Genomic DNA, 19,019 nt, shown 5'->3' on the forward strand with positions numbered 1-19,019 from the left:
TTTCAGAGTCACAGATTCAAATTTTCCTAGTCACAAAACACATCCATTTGTATAATTAATTGTAACAATGAAATTTATTGCATTTGTTCGATTCTTACCGTCTTTTGTTTCCTTCAGTGCCTCAAACTTACAGACGAAAAAACTTTGAAAGTTTTATTTTCATCAGGCATCAATATTACATTTCTACCTCTATTCGGCAAAAATAACTGCGTATTTTTACATTAAATAGCAGTACATACCTCTGGCTTCACTATCCATATTGAAATTACCACAGTTTGACACAATACACAGCACAGGATACTTTTGTATCAGCTACAAGAGTCTGTCCGGTTTTTTTTTTTTTTTGCCACTATGTACATAAAATCTTGCTTATTATTGTAACAGTAGAAATAATTTTTTGTTGTTGATCAACTTTTCGAAGACAGGTTTGAACCTGACAAGTGACACGAATATGGCATCTTTTTATTTTTATTTTAGTAGGTTGTTTTACGACGCTTTATCAACAGCTTAGGTTATTTAGCGTCTGCATGAGATGAAGGTGATAATGCCGGTGAAATGAGAACGGGGTCCAACACAGAAAGTTACCCAGCATTTGCTCATATTGGGTTGAGGGAAAACCCCGGATAAGACCTCAACCGGGTGACTTGCACCGATTGGGAATCGAACCCGGGCCACCTGGTTTGGCGGCTAGACGCGCTAACAGTTACTCCACAGATGCGGACGAATAAGGCATCATTCATGAGGCAACTAAGCCAGAAGATAACAGTGTAGAGCATGCCTGTCAAACTCATGCACCGAAAGAGTGAAGGATTGATTGTGTACCTAATAAAAAATAGACATCTCCGCCACTCTATGCTTGCGCAGTGGTTTGAATGCAGTTCGTATGTGTCTCAGCATTAGTTACTCTGTGTTATTTATCCTGGACGGATGTGTTATATAACTGTGCAGTGGCGTTTAGATATGATGGCGTGTAATGTGTATTTCAATACCGAGTGGGAAGACGTATTTCTGTGTATTATATAATGGAAAATCGCTATATTTAATTTGGTCCGTGGAACTAGAGTGCGTAACACATAATATTGAACGACATTTTACTAATTCGTATGCAGAAGCCTATTGATGTAATGAATTATCAGAAACCGCCCGAGAGAAAGCCATTGATGAATATAAGTCAAAATTTGAGAATAATCCTTCATCTTACGCTACAAAAGCCGCGGTTCGTGGGAGTTATAAGATACAGGGACATCATTTTATTTTTACTTCAACTTTTATTGTACCTCAGTTTTTTAATATACTTCACTCCCACTCCTTCTACTAACGAAGTTCCAACTGTCCTCCACACAGAACCAAGGCCGCAGTACTGAGTTAGTGATTATGCAGGGACATCACTTTATTTTTACCAACATTTTTAACATTAACCTGGCTATATTCGGAAACACTGTTATCCCCCTTCCATTACAGGAGTTTGGAGTTGCTAGTGCAATATGTAAACAAATCATTTTACTAGCTATAAGAGGAGAGAAAAGTAGTGTATCCATTAATGTTACAGGGAAATATAGTATTACGATTTTCTGTTTGGTCATTACTTTACAGTATTTTATCAAAAAACAGTAGAATAGTAACAATTTTTTTTTCACAAACTCAAGTCTTCAGGCGGTTATATACAATATGTAATGTCTACTTTATTCAGCATGTTACTAACCTAATTCATTCCTGAGAATTTTGTGAGCACTTCCGTAAGAAACCCCAATTTCTACAGCTAACTTCTTGACCGACTTATTACGACCTCGCTGCATACTTCCTCTGGCATATTCTACAGCATTTTCTGTTACCTTTGTTGGCCATCTTACACTTTTCTTCCTTTCTGTACACTCTGTTGCTCTAAATTTATCTGTAGTAATGTCACGAGAGGTCACGAGAGGCTTCGCTCGTGGATTTATCTGGGAAATCTAAGACCTTGAGTGACATTTATTAGGACTATTTCGTGAATAAAATAAAAATTTAAATAATATATCCCTAAAATTCGATCACAAAATGTTAATAATTGTATATTAACGAATACTTAACCTATTCATACATTGTGAAGTTGAAATACTCGTAGATGAATATCGATTATTGCAATAAAGAAATTCGATGTTATTATTCAGTAATGCCAATTGCGAAAATCGAAATACAGGTTTAACATTGTTAATTACATGTACTGCACTTTTATCTTATTATTATAACAAATACATTTTCATTATCTGCTGAAATCATAATTTAATTTAACAGTAACAGTGGGGACAGCTATATACCAATGCTTATGTATTCACAGCGAGACATATTGCTACACAGTGAAGCCATCTCTGTATAGATAGGCCTAATTAAAACACGAATTCTATTACGCCATACGAAAGGCAGTTTGATCAAAGACATTATTACTATGCAAGGTCTTTGAGTTTGATATGCGATGATGTTACATAAATTTGAACGTCTATTAATTGTTTAATTTCAATACAAATGTTATAGGCTACAATTTTATAGGTTACGTTAGGCCTACCTGTGGAAGCAGCACCAATGTCAGCTGTGCCTTGTTTCGACCGTTACAATGAGTGCTACACGAAAGCATTTTTTATAGCTCGACAAACGCATTCTCGCTATAGTGTGTAACGGAACTAAAGCTGCATCTACACAGTTCAATATTCCAATCGCGTATGCGTGCAATCTGAGAAGAATAGAATCAAGTTTAAAAGGTACGTTCAATTAAGATGCATAAGGATTTTGTGTCTACATGGTGAGCCGTTTTGAACGTGGTCTTCACTGCGTAAATATATTAATTAATATTAAATATCAATCTTGCATTCATTGCTTTAAAGTTGAAAGAAAAGTTTAACCGTGTAGTTGCATCTTAATGTATTCATGATCATCAATTTACGGGTAAACAGTTGGCGACAACGACTAAACAAAAGAACGACCATGCGATAAATTGATATCGATAAATCTAGCTGCAGAAATTATCGCAAAGTCTGTGATTGGTTGGAATTCAAAATTTCATTACACTTCATTGGTCGAAAATGAATGACGTCATATAAACGAAATAATCTACCAGATTAATGACATTTCTACGAAAATATTCCGTAATGATATAATCAGGAAATTGTGGGGGGGGAAAAAAAAAAAAAAAAAAAAAAAAAAACAAGAAACACTGTTGTTCACATTCGGTTACATTGTAATTCCAATTTCCATTATCGTCCTTTAAGCCTAGAAGTAGTAAAACAAAATTCTTGTTTAAATAATGTTAAGTACCGTACCATATTATAGGGTACCGTACTTTCGGTAATTCTAATCTTCACTTGTGCTCAGTCCACACAGATAAATTCAGTTATGCTACAAACCATACCTGTGTGAAAATAAACTTCAATAATATAAGCTCTTGTCCACACTTGTGGAGTAACGGTCAGCGCGTATGGCCGCGAAACCAGGTGTCCCGGGTTCGAATCCCGGTCGGGGCAAGTTACCTGATTGAGGTTTTTTCGGAGTTTTTCCCTCAACCCAATACGAGCAAATGCTGGGTAACTTTCGGTGCTGGACCCGGGACTCATTTCACCGGCATTATCACCTTCATTTCATTCAGACGCTAAATAACCTAGATGTTGATAAAGCGTCGTAAAATAACCCAATAAAATAAAAAAATATATAAGCTCTTTCTTCTATAGAAAACGCAACGTATTTCTGAAACACGCTGTACTTTGTACAGTTTACTTCACTGCTAGCAACAGCGGCCGTAAGTTTGTGTGACTGACGTTAGCAAGGACATTAGTGAAAGGGGTGGGAGTCAAGCACATTCAGAAACGCAGGTACAATAAAAATTGAAGTAAAAATAAAATGATGTCCCTGTAGTACGTTTCAGAAATATGTTCGCATTTTCCAGTGACAAAAACTTCCAATATTGAATATTATTTTCGCACAGGTACTGCCTACGTCGCATCCCGATTTCTCCCACCTGCTTCTGTTCGCTCCATTGTAAAGACTAGTGGCTGGGCTTTCTTAGCTCTTTTCTGAAAACATTAATTTCTGTTAGGAATTAATTGGACGTCTACGTAATATTATGAAACTGTTTAAAATAACTTAAATAAAAGGGCCTCGTTAAGTAATTAAATATCACGTAATTCCCTCTCCCCTTTCTACGATCCTGCGACATAACCACTTGGACGGACAGTAGATAGCATGTCTGAGTAATTTTATCTGTGCGGGTCGGGCAGAAGTGAAGACTGAATTTACAGTACGTAAGGTACTCTTTTTTAGAGTAGGTACAGAATTATTTCAACATGAGTTACTAAGTATGAAGGACGAAACTGGTAATTGGAATTAGATGGAATACTCTATAGTGCGATAATAGGCACAAAAGAACTGAAGCCTGTATCGAAATGAACGGCCACCATTTTAAAAAATGTGTTTAAATATCCATATTATGATTATTTTTCATTTTAACTTCATTCTCTATACCGTAAGCTAATGTGCTGTAGACAGTGTAATATACACTGCATAATGAACACGTCCGCATGGATAACTCAGTTCGTGAGTAAAAACACTCATTGTTAATACTGTACTGTATTTTGATTAAACAAAAATCTAATGAAAATTATCACACTGAAAATCGCGATATTTCCTAGTTTACGTAAATGGATGAACTACTTTTCTTCCCTCCTGTACTTAGTAAAGTGATCTGTTTGTATTTTACGCCAGTATCATCGAACTCCAGTCATGGATGGAGGTTGCGAACGGTGTTTCCAGGTCTCAATCATTAATCCAAAGGTATAGCCAGGTTAATATTAAAAATGTTAGTAAAAATAAAATGATGCCCCTGTATATAAATTTATTGCATCTTCGTTCAAATCTATAAGCTTGTCTCGCAACAGTGTTGCACAACGAATAATTGAAATGGGCGACATTTTGGAACAGCAAGTGTCACATAAAGTTAAGAATTTTATTTCCTATTCTTTAGCCGTAAACGAGAGTACTGATACTGCACAACTAACGGTATTTATAGAGATGTGTATTTATTTATTCACACAGCAAATGGGTATATACCCGGTGGCTGTGGTAACTAATTACATTCTATAATGACAATTAATAATAAACACAACTAATAAAATACAATTAATAATAAATTAATAATAATAATACTAATAATAATTAATAGTAATAATAATAATCATAATCATAATAATAACACTAACAAGGAGAATTTTAAATTAAATGAAGCACGATCACTTAAATTAACATTTAAAATAAATCTAATTTGTATCTTAACCCTAAGCTCGAACTAACACTCACGCATATGATAAGTTCATACCTGCACAAGTACCTTTCAGCAATACACTCATTTCGCTGTCGACTCACTTATTGCACTGGAACTACGACACATTTCACTGATGTCGGGTCTAGTGGCTACAGCGCTGGACCTATAATCCCGTGGACCCGGGTTCGATCCCGGTGTATCCCTGATTTATAACTTGTGTTGGACAAGCCCGTTGTCCAGGTAACAGAGGACTCATGTGGCATCAAAATAAAGCTCCATCACCATCATCTCATCACATTACGGATGTAGCGTAGAGCAGTATCTCACGGCGCACCTTGGACAACGACTCTGTTGGTAAATTGGTCTATACAACTGATTTATTATGGGTGAATGACGAAAACAAGAAGTACCCGCCATTAGTAAAAAAATGTATATTTTAAAAGTCTTCGGCCGATTTTTTCATTATAACTAGTATAGAATATTTAATTTTTTTTTTAAATTCTGAAGTTTTATTAAAATATTATTATTCTTAAAATGTGTTTTTAGTATTTAATTATATTCGGAAAATGAAGATATGCCTTGTATTTTTATACACATGAGTTGTAATGTAAATGTTCACCGTAAAACGGCTTTTATCATTTCGGCTAACAGGTCAAGGATGGATAGGCATTTCTGAAGCAGCTATTTAAAATAGCCCACTAAGCTTAGATTAATGCCTGACCTTGAATGGAGAAGTAGAAGATGAATGCATAACATACAGAGAGATCAGATGAGGTCTGGACAGGAGCGAAGGGGTTTTCACTGTGCGCTGGTGATCACCTGTGGCGGGGAACGGACAGTGTAGAGTAGCGGTGATACAACCATAGTCTAGTACAGTGATGTCAAAGCAAGCGCATTTTCCTGACCTTCACGTCGTGCGCGGGCATCAAGCGCTAAGTATGGAAAGAGGAAGGGTTGTGTTTATGAATAAGCGACATGTTGGATTAAGAAAACAGTGGTGCACAAACTTCAAACGGAAAGTGAAATTTTATGTCGTTATTTTTATATGGCTTCTTTCTGTTTAATATTATCGATATTGTCTGTAAAGCAAAAGTACTAACACTGATTTCTTAATATTGCACTTGTGTTTTAAATCTTAATAACATAATAGGGAGTTAAGAAGGAATATTCACTTAAATTCCATAGTAGTATAATATTATACTGTATTAAGTGGATGAAACATATCATTCATAAAGAAAGTGATATTCCAAAGAAAGAGATTGAGTTTGACATGATAAGTTGGAATTTATATTGATGGTATCTTTAGCCTTACAAAAGTAATCAATAATCTAATCAAAATAATATTACAGTACAAAACAAAGTTACCTAGGTACTGTATCTGTTTTAAGTGTAACTAATAATACATAACAAAACGCTTACCGTTTTTTGCTTTTAAGGTGATATTTGTGAGCAACTTCCTATCATCAGGATATTAAATTATTTTCTCGAAATGTGTTGAAGCTTTAGAGCTTACATTTTTACAACACATGGGCACGTATCTTTGCTTATGATGTAACAGTAGTTGCTTTGTTAATTCATTTCCTTACAAAGAATTTCCAAGCGAATATTTTCAAAATTTTCAATACACTATCTTCATTCATATGTATTTACGTATATTACATTTACGAAAACATTCTGTAAGGCTACTAAATAAATAAGCCTATATCTGAAAATTTCACTTTTCTTTAAAAGAAGTAGAGAAAATATTTCTTTTGAATAAAAAGTGAAACTTGTGAAAAATGAGCATTAAAATTAAAACTTACATTCTTATAATGCACTTTTACTTCTCAGACAAATCTAAAACTTACCATGGATACAGTTCTAATAAGTTCTCTTCCCTTTATCTATTGAATCAGTGCTAGCCATCCCTGAATATAGCTCGACCAAGCGGCATATACTCTGTTTCGTCTGTCTCTTTTCTTTCCGCTGTAAAGCGCTCAGGCACTCCTGGGCTCTAAAGCGCGCGCTTTCTCCTGTGGGCATCAATTGACATGCCAGGTCTAGTATATAGTCACTAAGCTTGAGTTGTAAAGTTGCTAGGAACAATAGACTGTGCAGGTACTATTTCGCATTGTCTATAACGAGGCGATAGTAGCGATCCTAGTGGTTAGCAACTATCTATGGATACATATTTATTACATATTGAGCTTCGTGACTGTGTATACTAGACTGTGATACAACCATACAAGTTTCCATAACGATGACGCAAACATACACGTGTTCGTCTGACTAGTGTCGAGGTTAGTGAATCAGTCTCAAAGTGACTGGCAAGTGACACGGTACATACTACGGTGTATTATACGGTGTTTTCTTGTGCATTTGAATTGAAAGTGTGAATAAGTGTAAACTATTATAATGCCTAATCAAATGTTTTCAACTGAACAACGCGTTTATGTTTAGGATTCATATGTGCTAATCCGGTCTGCCAGCGAAGTACGAAGGAGGTTGAAACACGATTCCCGGTTGTAAAAATTTCATTACATACAACAATCCATCATTTTTATAATATACTAGCCGTACCCGTGCGCTCCGCTGCACCCGTTAGAAATAAATATAAAGTAATTACATAATTAAAATAGGACATTTGATCCAGGGAACATTCGTGTTTGATAGAAGGATAAATCGTTTAATATGTTACTTCATTTAAATTGCATCCACATAATTAAAATGCGATCATTTTGGTCCAGAGACCACTCATTGGTGCAATGGCAATTCCTTTAAAATGTTTCTAAATTTTATTACATGCAACCATATTTTAATGAACATTGACATCATTTAGATTTAATGTGTATACTTTATTTTACTTGTTATAGGTTTCCATTGAATTATGGTAATAACTTGATTTTAACCCTTGTTTTCTACGTATTCAGTAAATGGTGTTTGGCCCACTATGGTTCTGAACCCTTCAAATAACTTAAATTATATTATATAGTATTATATAATATAATGTAATATAATAGTATATTATATTATATTATATTATATTATATTATATTATATTATATTATATCAGAAGTTACTGTAATAACATTATAGCATTATGTCCATCTAGAGAAACTACACTTTCCAATGGTGAAATCATAATTAATTATACAAATCGGTTAATTTAGCTTCCGATATTACTTCATACAAACACAGAAACAATCTCTGTAGGCTATCTTTCATAGCTTTCAATTGTTGCTGTCCAAGGTCCCTTATAGACGAAGTCATTTGTTTGTTTTTTTTTTTATTTCATTATTAGATGGCAGTTATTTTAATTTTAAAACTCATTTATCTCATTAGATATCAGTCCTATCAAAATTTTTCAAGGAATAAAACTTATCGCAAATTATGTTTAAGGAAACGTTTGTTATGTAACATTTTTCACAAAAATCAATAATAAGCGAGATATTTCGATTTATTTAATTCAGGCCCCCTTATAACCCTCCTTTTAAATAATGTATTTTGAATGCCATGAAGCCTAAAATCTAAGTTACAACGAAAATAATTTATATTCCAATTCTAATCGAAATCCGTTCATCCATTATCGCGAGAAAAGGTAACAAACGTACAGACAGACAGACAGACATACAAACAAACATTTCGAAAAAGCGATTTTCGGTTTCAGGGTGGTTAATTATATATGTTAGGACCAATTATTTTTGGAAAATCGAAAATTACGAGAAAAATGTCGGCTACAGATTTATTATTAGTATAGATTTATTTCAGCCATGAATATAATGCATACGTGAAAATTCCTGTGTTGAATATACTGTATTATAATATATTCCTGTGATGAGTATATTCTATTACATTATATTTTAATTAAAATAGAATCATTGAATTGTTAATGTATGTTACTGTTTCCTATAACCTTTCAGTGCTAGAGCTTTTTCAATTACGTTTTATTTTCGCAAATGGTCACAAAAGAAGGAAGCAATATATAAATCACTCGCACTGGAAAAAATTATATTCCTCTTTTTCATGTAATTCTTATATAATGAAATGGCATATACCACAAGCTCACTCAAGCACAAATTCATTCTATATTCTTCTACTTGGAGGTGCGGAAGTTGTGTGACGCGAATGCCATTGCATTGGATAACATTAAGGTACTCCATTATCATATTGAATGGAAAATATTCGTATTAAATATATTATTATAATAAATGTATTACAGGTTGTTTTAATTATAAGGTAGCATGGAATTGACACCAGATGAAATGTGGCTCCAGTTTTTGTCGTATGTGAGGAATAATTCGTGTGATTTATGGGCTACTTTACTTTTTTATATCTAATCAGGTAGTGAATTACACTATATTAATGTAGATTTCTGCGTCAGATACATTCCATTATGCACGTGGTCACATTTTTATTTTTTACGCTGCCCATTTTGCTAGGAAGGAATCAATAATATTAATGGAATTACGAATTTGATCATCTTAAGAAAAATAGTTTCACTATGCTGCCATCTAGCGACTGCAAAAAAGATCAATTATAACCCTGATAGAATTCTATGGTGTTATTGCTTGCAGCTATACTTCCATCTATTATTCGTTAAAAAACAATTCATTTTCGACAGTAGAGATCTTAGTGGTTGTTTTCTTTTATATGTTGCAATTTCATAACATGGAAATGGCCAATCTAATATACAGGGTGGATGGCAACCAATTACATTAATTCACAGTAGTAATAGATCAAGTCAATGTGAACAATTTCGGTCAAATAAGTTTTTTCATACGTCCAGTAGTTTTGAGAATGCGAAATGTAACGTGTTGCAGCGCTGCTGAGAGTACTTGAGGTTATCGCTCAGCAGTGGGGGTGAGTGTAACTCCAATCATCATACTCCGCAAGACTTGCTAGAGGAGAATGTAAACAAAAATGTCTCATCAGATGCGTTTATCAAAACGTAAAGTATTCAGTGAATTAATTATGCATTTTTTTGTTTTTAATATTCTAACTAGTTCGATTAATTAAAATGTGTCTCAGTGAAACGTCCAGCAGAGTCCGTATAGGTCAATTTCTGTCAGATGCGTTTCCAATTCACTGTGAGCTAAAGCAAGGAGATGCACTATCACCTTTACTTTTTAACTTCGCTCTAGACTCTAGAGTATGCCATTAGGAAAGTCCAGGATAACAGAGAGGGTTTGGAATTGAACGCATTACATCAGCTGCTTGTCTATGCGAGTGATGTGAATATGTTAGGAGAAAATCCACAAACGATTAGGGAAAACACGGGAATTTTAATTGAAGCAAGTAAAGGGATAGGTTTGGAAGTAAATCCCGAAAAGACAAAGTATATGATTATGTCTCGTGACAAGAATATTGTACGAAATGGAAATATAAAAATTGGCAATTTATCCTTTGAAGAGGTGGAAAAATTCAATTACCTGGGAGCAACAGTAACAAATATAAATGATACTCGGGGGGGGGGGGAGAATTAAACACAGAATAAATATGGAAAATGCGTGTTATTTTTCGGTTGAGAAACTTTTATCATCCAATCTGCTGTCAAAAAATCTGAAAGTTACAATTTATAAAACAGTTATATTACCGGTTGTTCTTTATGGTTGTGAAACTTGACTCTCACTTTGAGAGAGAAACATAGGTTAAGGGTGTTTGAGAATAAGGTGCTTAGGAAAATATTTGAGGCTAAGAGGGATGAAGTTACGGGAAAATGGAGAAAGTTACACAACACAGAACTGCATGCATTGTATTCTTCACCTGACATAATTAGGAACATTAAATCCAGACGTTTGAGAAGGGCAGGGCATGTAGCACGTATGGGCGAATCCAGAAATGGATATAGAGTGTTAGTTGGGAGCCCGGAGGGAAAAAGACCTTTAGGGAGGCCGAAGGGAAAAAGACCTTCAGGGAGGCCGAGACGTAAATGGGAAGATAGTATTAAAATGGATTGAGGGAGGTGGGATATGATGATAGAGAATGGATTAATCTTGCTCAGGATAGGGACCTATGGCGGGCTTATGTGAGGGCAGCAATAAACCTCCGGGTTCCTTAAAAGCCAATAAGTAAGTAATGTTCTTTATTACGCTATAATTTTTAACCCTAAATTTAATACCATGAGACTTATTTAACATACACAGTATCTATTGATTTCTTTGCTTTTCAAGTAAGTACAAAACAGCAAAGAATGTACCTTCTTATAAAATAAAAACCGTTTCCATTAAATATTCCTTTTCATTTCATGTAATCTCAAAATAACATTGTTACAAATACATATTCTGAAACTCAATCTCTATTTCAGTTATTATATTGGAAGAAATTAAAAATTAATTTGGAAAAAAAGTTAAGTTTACAGTATAGTTAAGTAATGTGTTAAGTGTTACGTATGTAGAGTGATAAGATCGAAATGTTTCTGATGAAACGTTTTTGTTAACAATCTCCTCTCGCAAGTCTTGAGGATTGGAGTTGCGCTCACTCTCGCTGCGAAACAATGACCTAAAGGAGCACTGGTACTCTTTGCAACTTTACAACACATATATATATATATATATATTTTTGTATTTTCAAAGCTATTTGGACGTATCAAAATTGAGACTTGAAACAATCTTGATCTATTACCTTTTTTAATTAATGTATTGGGTTTCTTTCCACCATGTATATCTGATCAGAAGTACAAGTCAGCAATTAAATTGTACACCATATAATCGTTGGGAATCTATAGTACAATAAAGAAAATAGAAAAGAACATTTTCAATTTTGCTCTGGTAATATCTTGTAAATGTTTTAGACTAACGTGATTTCTATAATTACAGGATGGGTATTGTAATTCCAATTATACTCGTCACGCTTATACACAAGCATTTATATGTTGAAAGTCTCAGAATACAACAAATTACTGAAGAAAGAAAAATGGAAGAGCTTGTTTCAAACGTTATTCTTGACATCAGTCAAAGATTCCTCAAGAAAGATCTGCCAGTTGCAGTACTCACTCCAAATATGTGGGCCAAGTACCAGAAGAATCTGTACAACCACGATGTAATGTTGAATGTGTTCGGAGATGTATTGTTGGAAAGAATACACAACTCTCATCACAGATCGGTATTAACATATGGAGTTATTCCAAACCTGGGAAATGTATTAGAATTTAATGATGATTATATTAGCCCTCCAGACAAACAGGGATCAGTAGTTCTTCTCCTCAATAATGGTGCTTTAGATACGCAAGTAAAATTGTTGTATTCGATGTTATATCGCTTACAGACAGATTCTTGGAATCCACGTGCGCGTTACATAATTGTTTCATTGACGAGATCGTCTCCAGATGAACAAGAAAATGCTGTTTACTACGTAGCAAAGATGATGAAAAGATACCTAATTTCAGACTTCGTCTTCCTCGTACCAGAATATCTGGAGGATGTAGCAATGCCGTACTTTCATGCCTTCACTTGGCTTCCTTCAGATGAACGGATCTGTGTAGACATAGGGATTGTCAGACAGCTTGACGTGTGGGTACCATCTGAAAATACGTTTCATTTCAATAACGACCTATTCCCTTCGAAAGATATTAAAAATTTTAAAAAATGTCCGATGAAATATTGTGTAGAAATAAGGCCTCCATATGTTATTCATTTCGAGAAAGCTCGTCTCATTCACGGTTCAGAAATGTTTCTGTTTCAGATCGTGAAAGAGGCAACAGATTCAAAGGCTGTAATTTATTTTAACACAGGCAACAATTCAATAATTGACTTTTTGAAGAGAAAAGCGGATGTACTAGGACCAATTGAAATAATGCCTGCAGTATTTCATTATTTTGACGTGTCTTATCCCCACTATATAGATTCTTGGACATGGGCTGTCCCATCACCAAGACCTGTTCCCAAATGGCAAAGTCTAATTAGAATCTTTAATTTACTGATGTGGGTTCTAATAATGTTATCGTTAATTTTAGGATCTTTAACATTTTGGCTTTATCAACGTTATGGAAGAAGAACTGCTACCAATAGCACTGTTAACAACATCGACGTCTTATTAATATTATTACGTACGTTACTCACATTACTGGGAGTTGGAATACCTGATAAATTTGAACGTCATTTCAAATTGTTCTTCGCAATATGGTTATTTTTCTGCTTCCATATATATGCTGTATATCAATCGATGCTGATAAGTTTCCTTGCTTATCCTGGAAAAATACCGGCGCTAAAAACTGTGGATGAGATTATTGAATCCGGGATTGCAATATGTGGTGAAGAACACATGGAAAAAATTGAGCATTTTGAAAGCAATAGGAAATGTTTCGAGCGTATAGGACGTGATTACGACATTGCAATCCAGGCTTCCAGAATTTCTTTACAGTTCTATTCCACGGCTATGAGAGATGACTTTCAGTTTAATATAATTGATGAAGCTAACGCGACTCAGCTTTTAGGTTTATACTTTCAGAAAGGTAGTCCATATTTTAAAATTTATGAAGAGACGACGAAAAGACTTCAGAGTGCTGGGATTATTGACTTTTGGCTTACGCATGAAATCAAAATAATACAAGTACTCAATAAGAAGGAACATCTGTCAGAATACATAGCATTTTCAATTTCACACTTGCAAGGAGCTTTCTTCATGTTACTTTTTGGACATATACTGGCAGTTATCTCATTTATCAGTGAAATTTATATCAGCCGAATGTTGAAATTTCGATATAAATAGGAAATAACTTTACTTCCGAAATGGTAGGGAATTTTTACTTGCTTATTTAGCTACGCTTTATCAACTACTGGGTTGTTTAGCATTGACTATTACACTTTTACTACGTCACACTACTTTTGACCAATAAAACGGTACGAAAGGGCGTCTTTCAACCAATCATGGCTGCTTATCGCACAATTTTATCGCGTCCCTAGCATTTGTTTATTTTTATCACTACCCTAGCATTTGTTTCTTTGTTTGCCAACATTTCAAACTGCACTGGTCTGGACGTCAAAAAACAAAGTTACAAACCACTCCAGTCGATGCACAGCAGTTTCAAATATGACTCCCATTGGCATTCAAGAACAAGAATTAATAAAGCTCACTGGTCATAGCTATGCATCTTCCCTGAAACCCTATTTACAAATAAATGAGGAGCACCAATCGGAAATCCTGAATAAATAGAGGGATACACCATGTACAACACCGAGTTCACTTCTTTTACGCACACGTACAATATAACATCAACTGAACCACCAGCCACTAAAACATTCAAATTTGAAAATTGTACCTACTTTCAATAATGATTTCTTTTAAAATTATTCATGTTTATTTTTATTTCATCATCGTTCATTAAAATGTTTCTTGTTTATTTCATCATCCCCAATTAAAACTTTTCTAACACTTGTTTATATTATTTAGGTAATGTTATAGCTTCTGCTATATGATATTATGAATAGTCACGTATCAGAGATTGTTTGATACTAAGATTTATTGAAAATCATCTGTCAAGTGACGTTGATTACTGGGATCGGGATAATAGAAGAGGAATGCAACTGTTTTAATAAAAATGAAACTGAATGAACAAAGCCTTCTTGACCAGTAACCGTCCACAGAGTTCAATGAAGATTCCATAGTTGGCACAACTGATAAGAAAACAGCTATTCATAACACACAACTGCCATCTACTATCGTAATATTTATAATGTTGAGATGGTACAAATTTGAAGACAGTTTTGTATTTTCGTAAGTCAAGTAATATTTTATTGTATTGGAGTACTTCGTTACTTCGAATCTTTATATACTTTATTATAATCGTGTAATAGTCAATTAAATCCCACTCGAGTTTTGATTTTCTCTAGATAAATCAAAACCTCTAGTGAGATTACTGTTGATAAAATTTGTGATAGCGGGATTCTACATTGGCGAGATGAGGCCGAGGATTTGCCATAAATTGCTTGGTATTCCACTTACGACTGGAGAAAACCTTGAAAAATACAACTAGGTAATTAACCCAAGTGGGAATCAACCCGAGCGCAACTCTAGATTAACAAGCAAACGCGCTATCGCATGAGCTATTCCTGTAGCTGAACTGGTATGACATTGAGAAGATTAATTTTATTCTAATAAGAGCCTTTGAATTGTAATGTAAATCATTATTCACAAATTCTGCTGTCTTGAATAAATACAGGTGTAAACTATATAAACTGCCAAAATTATACAAACTGTACATCTCGATGTACTAAACATGATGTGTAGTGAAATTTTATTTTTTCTTGTATTTTTGTTTTTAATCCCAAAAATATGTTTTTAGGATTGATAATAGTCTATATTTACTGTTCAAGTAAAGGTGAACGTCATTGCCAATGACCTTCCGTCCAACATACCCTAACACCGCCACAATAGAGAGATAACAGAGTACCCTGATTTGTGAACAAGAATATTACCACAGTTTCGATGTACGTGGCGGACCGAAGAAAATAATGACTGTATAATATCATTTCCAAAAACATTTGACTCACAGATAATATTTTTTCTAGGGAAACCACAAAAGTTACAGAAAAAATATTTGCGACTTTTTTGTTCAGTAATTTATGCTCTATCACCAGTATTTTTTGGCGGTTTATATCGTTTACACCCTGTATAATGCACCCATTATGACATATCACTATTCTTTAAATTTGATTTTTTTAAAGCACATTTTCATTTACACCTAAAATTTACCTTACAATAATTGTTTTCAAATTGAGGACTTCGTGTTTTCAAGTTAAATGAAACTGGTGAAACAAATAAATACAATTTTTTGTTTCTACTCTAGACCAAATCTCTGCTACACTCAACCATTTTTAGAACACTTATCTTAGAGAGTAAGAATTTTTCTGCAAATATTAAACAAAAATATTGTGAAAGAACAAGTATATTTTCCAATTATCAACACTTCAAAGACAGTAGGATGACATGCATACTGCACATTCACCCAATATTTGTGTAACACGTTGCTATTTGTTTATGTGAAGTTGTGTGCGTTGTTGTAGTACAGAAATTACACTACAAATCGTGAGTGCGCGGACAAAAAGGGATAAGTCAGCAGAATTAAGCTTTGAGATAAATACAAAAGATCACTTTGACGAAATATGTAGGATCGCTGAAACAATTTTTAACTCCATACCCACAATTCTCTTTCCTCTTTAATTTGAAAGCTCTGACTTAGCGCATTCTTCATAATATTCTTCTCACATTTCTCTATGGAAATGTTGATTTAACTCATTTTTGGCTGAAAGGTGATGACTTATCCACATTTGCCCCCACACCCACGAAATTTTTATTGCAATTCTGTAAGGAAATTTTTTTAACGTGGTACATCTGTATGAAAACTTTCATATCAATGCAGTCTTTAGATGTCATTGCAACTCGAATTAATACTTGTACTTTTGTAAAAAAAAAAAAACAGAATTATTTGTTTCAGTGTTACTTAGATGTAATTGTAAAATTATATGTACTCTTGGGGCCCGTTTCACAATCCTTACAAATTACAAATTAACAATTTACAAATAACACGTAAAAGATTACAAATGCTTGTAAATTGTGTTTCACAATGCTATTTTATTAGTTTGTAAAATCTGACGAACTTTACAAAATCAGCTAAAGAAATTTAGAAATACGCATTATTGGTTAAACAATATCGCCAACGACAGTTTACAAAAATCGCTTAGGAGCAGAGCTAAAGTCGCTGTATTTTTACTACTATCGATACATATGTTTATATTTTGTACTAAAATAGATTATTCTAAGCTTGCTGATTCTTATTTCACCAACAGAAAATATCAAATATTGTTTAAAAAATTAAAAGTATTTCGATTTTTATATATTGGAGACAATGGAGTTTCATGTGTTGTGATTGGTCGAGTATACCAATACGTCTATTACTTAAATGACCAAAGTTAGCACAAAATTCAATCAAATGAGTAAATAACAGATTTGGTCTACGTACAAATATGCAATTGATAAAATAATTACGATGTCTAAACACAAAATCAGTTTAATTTTTTGTGTTGATCCATCAGTATTTATAAATGCTTCATCCCTAACCTCACAAACATTAGTGATCCCATCAGCAGCATAAAAATTCTGTGCTATAGTAAATAACATTTTGGTGATCAAAAACCTGCCCCGAATTTAACTCTTAACAACATCAACTACCCTGTGCCCACTTTTGCACACTGATATCTTAGAAATTCCGTGCTTATCTGCTAACCCACGGAACTGACAGCTAGTATGCATCCAATGCAAAACAATACAGTTCTCGCTTTGAGGTTAGGGCATCATTTTTCTCTTTTGGATGTTGGATATATGATGTCCCATATCTTGTAGGAGAGATTCCAGAGAAACGGGACTCGAAACGACTTCAGAATACCGCTGCAGTAGTGTCGCTATTGCATTATTGAATTATTTATTTTTGGTGCAAGGAACTTCTTTATTAAGTGCGAGTATTTATTAAATACAGTCTTGGTATATAAATACTTACGCGGTATTCTGAAGTATAGCGCGGGACTCATTCGAAACCTTTCATTAAATTTATACAATGATACGAACGTGCTATTAATTCTTGTCCGGAAAATTTTACGTATACGTCTTCATTTGATTAGGCCTAAATTCAATATCTTCGTCTGAGTCACTAGAACTCCTTAATAACATCAAAACTGCTTTAGTTTAATTCTTAATATTATCCAGTTACTCAAAAATTAATTTAATAAGTATCTCTTTATTGTATTTATTCATAATTTGATGCAATATCAAACTTTACACATCTCAGAGGGATTGTAGAAAATGTGCTAATTTTAGAAGTAAAATTTACATGTTTGTAAAATTACTCTTCATTGTGAAACAGAATACTTGTAAAGTGAGCAAAATTTAATTTGTAAAGATTTGATTTCCTTTGTAAAGTTCAACATTACAAACAAAGATTGTGAAACATAAGTTTACAATTTACAGGCAAAGTTTACAATTTACAAAGATTGTAAACATTGTGAAACTGGCCCCAGGTATGGAATTAGAAATAGAAGAGATTAAGGAAACATGTTTTCCCCCCTCCCCCACAGTAGACAATATGTAATATTCTGTCTCTGTGGTTAAGAAAGAATTTTTCTTAATTTGAGGAAGATGGTAGATACATTTCTGTAAATTTGATCACAAACTTGTATTCAAATTCTTTTCACAATACTGCAAAAGTCAAAAGTTTGAAATATTACATTAATAATTAATCGTGTCAGTTATGGTCGATGTAGATTATTGGTTTTATGAATAAATGTTCTTCATACATCTAAATATTTTCGAAATTTTTCTTATTTGTGAAACTAATATTCATTCATTTTTTTCTGCCCAAGAGCTGGTCTTCCACTGCAAACCCAGCATACTCCAATCTTTCCTATTTTCTGGCTTTCATATACCTTAATGTCGTCTATCATCTGATTTCTGCCCCGAATCCTTCTTCCGTTCACCATTCCTTCGAGTACATCTTTCAGTAGGCAGTTTCTTCTCAGCCAGTGACCCAACCAGTTCCTCTCCCTCTTCCTGATCAGTTTCAGCATCATTCTTTCTTAACCCATTCTTTCTAACAGAGCTTCGTTTCTTATTTGTCCATTTCACGCTCTCCATCCTTCTCCATATCCACCAGAGTGCTGCAGAACAGCGCTTAGAACCGGTTTATATTCGACCGGTTGTACATCATTCGGCGAGGTTGGAATTCGTTCGAATATCCGGCCGTGAAGCGGTTGCGCCTGGCTAGACAGAACCA

This window comes from Periplaneta americana, chromosome 2 (genome assembly GCF_040183065.1).
Source record: "Periplaneta americana isolate PAMFEO1 chromosome 2, P.americana_PAMFEO1_priV1, whole genome shotgun sequence".
Lineage (NCBI taxonomy): Eukaryota > Metazoa > Arthropoda > Insecta > Blattodea > Blattidae > Periplaneta > Periplaneta americana.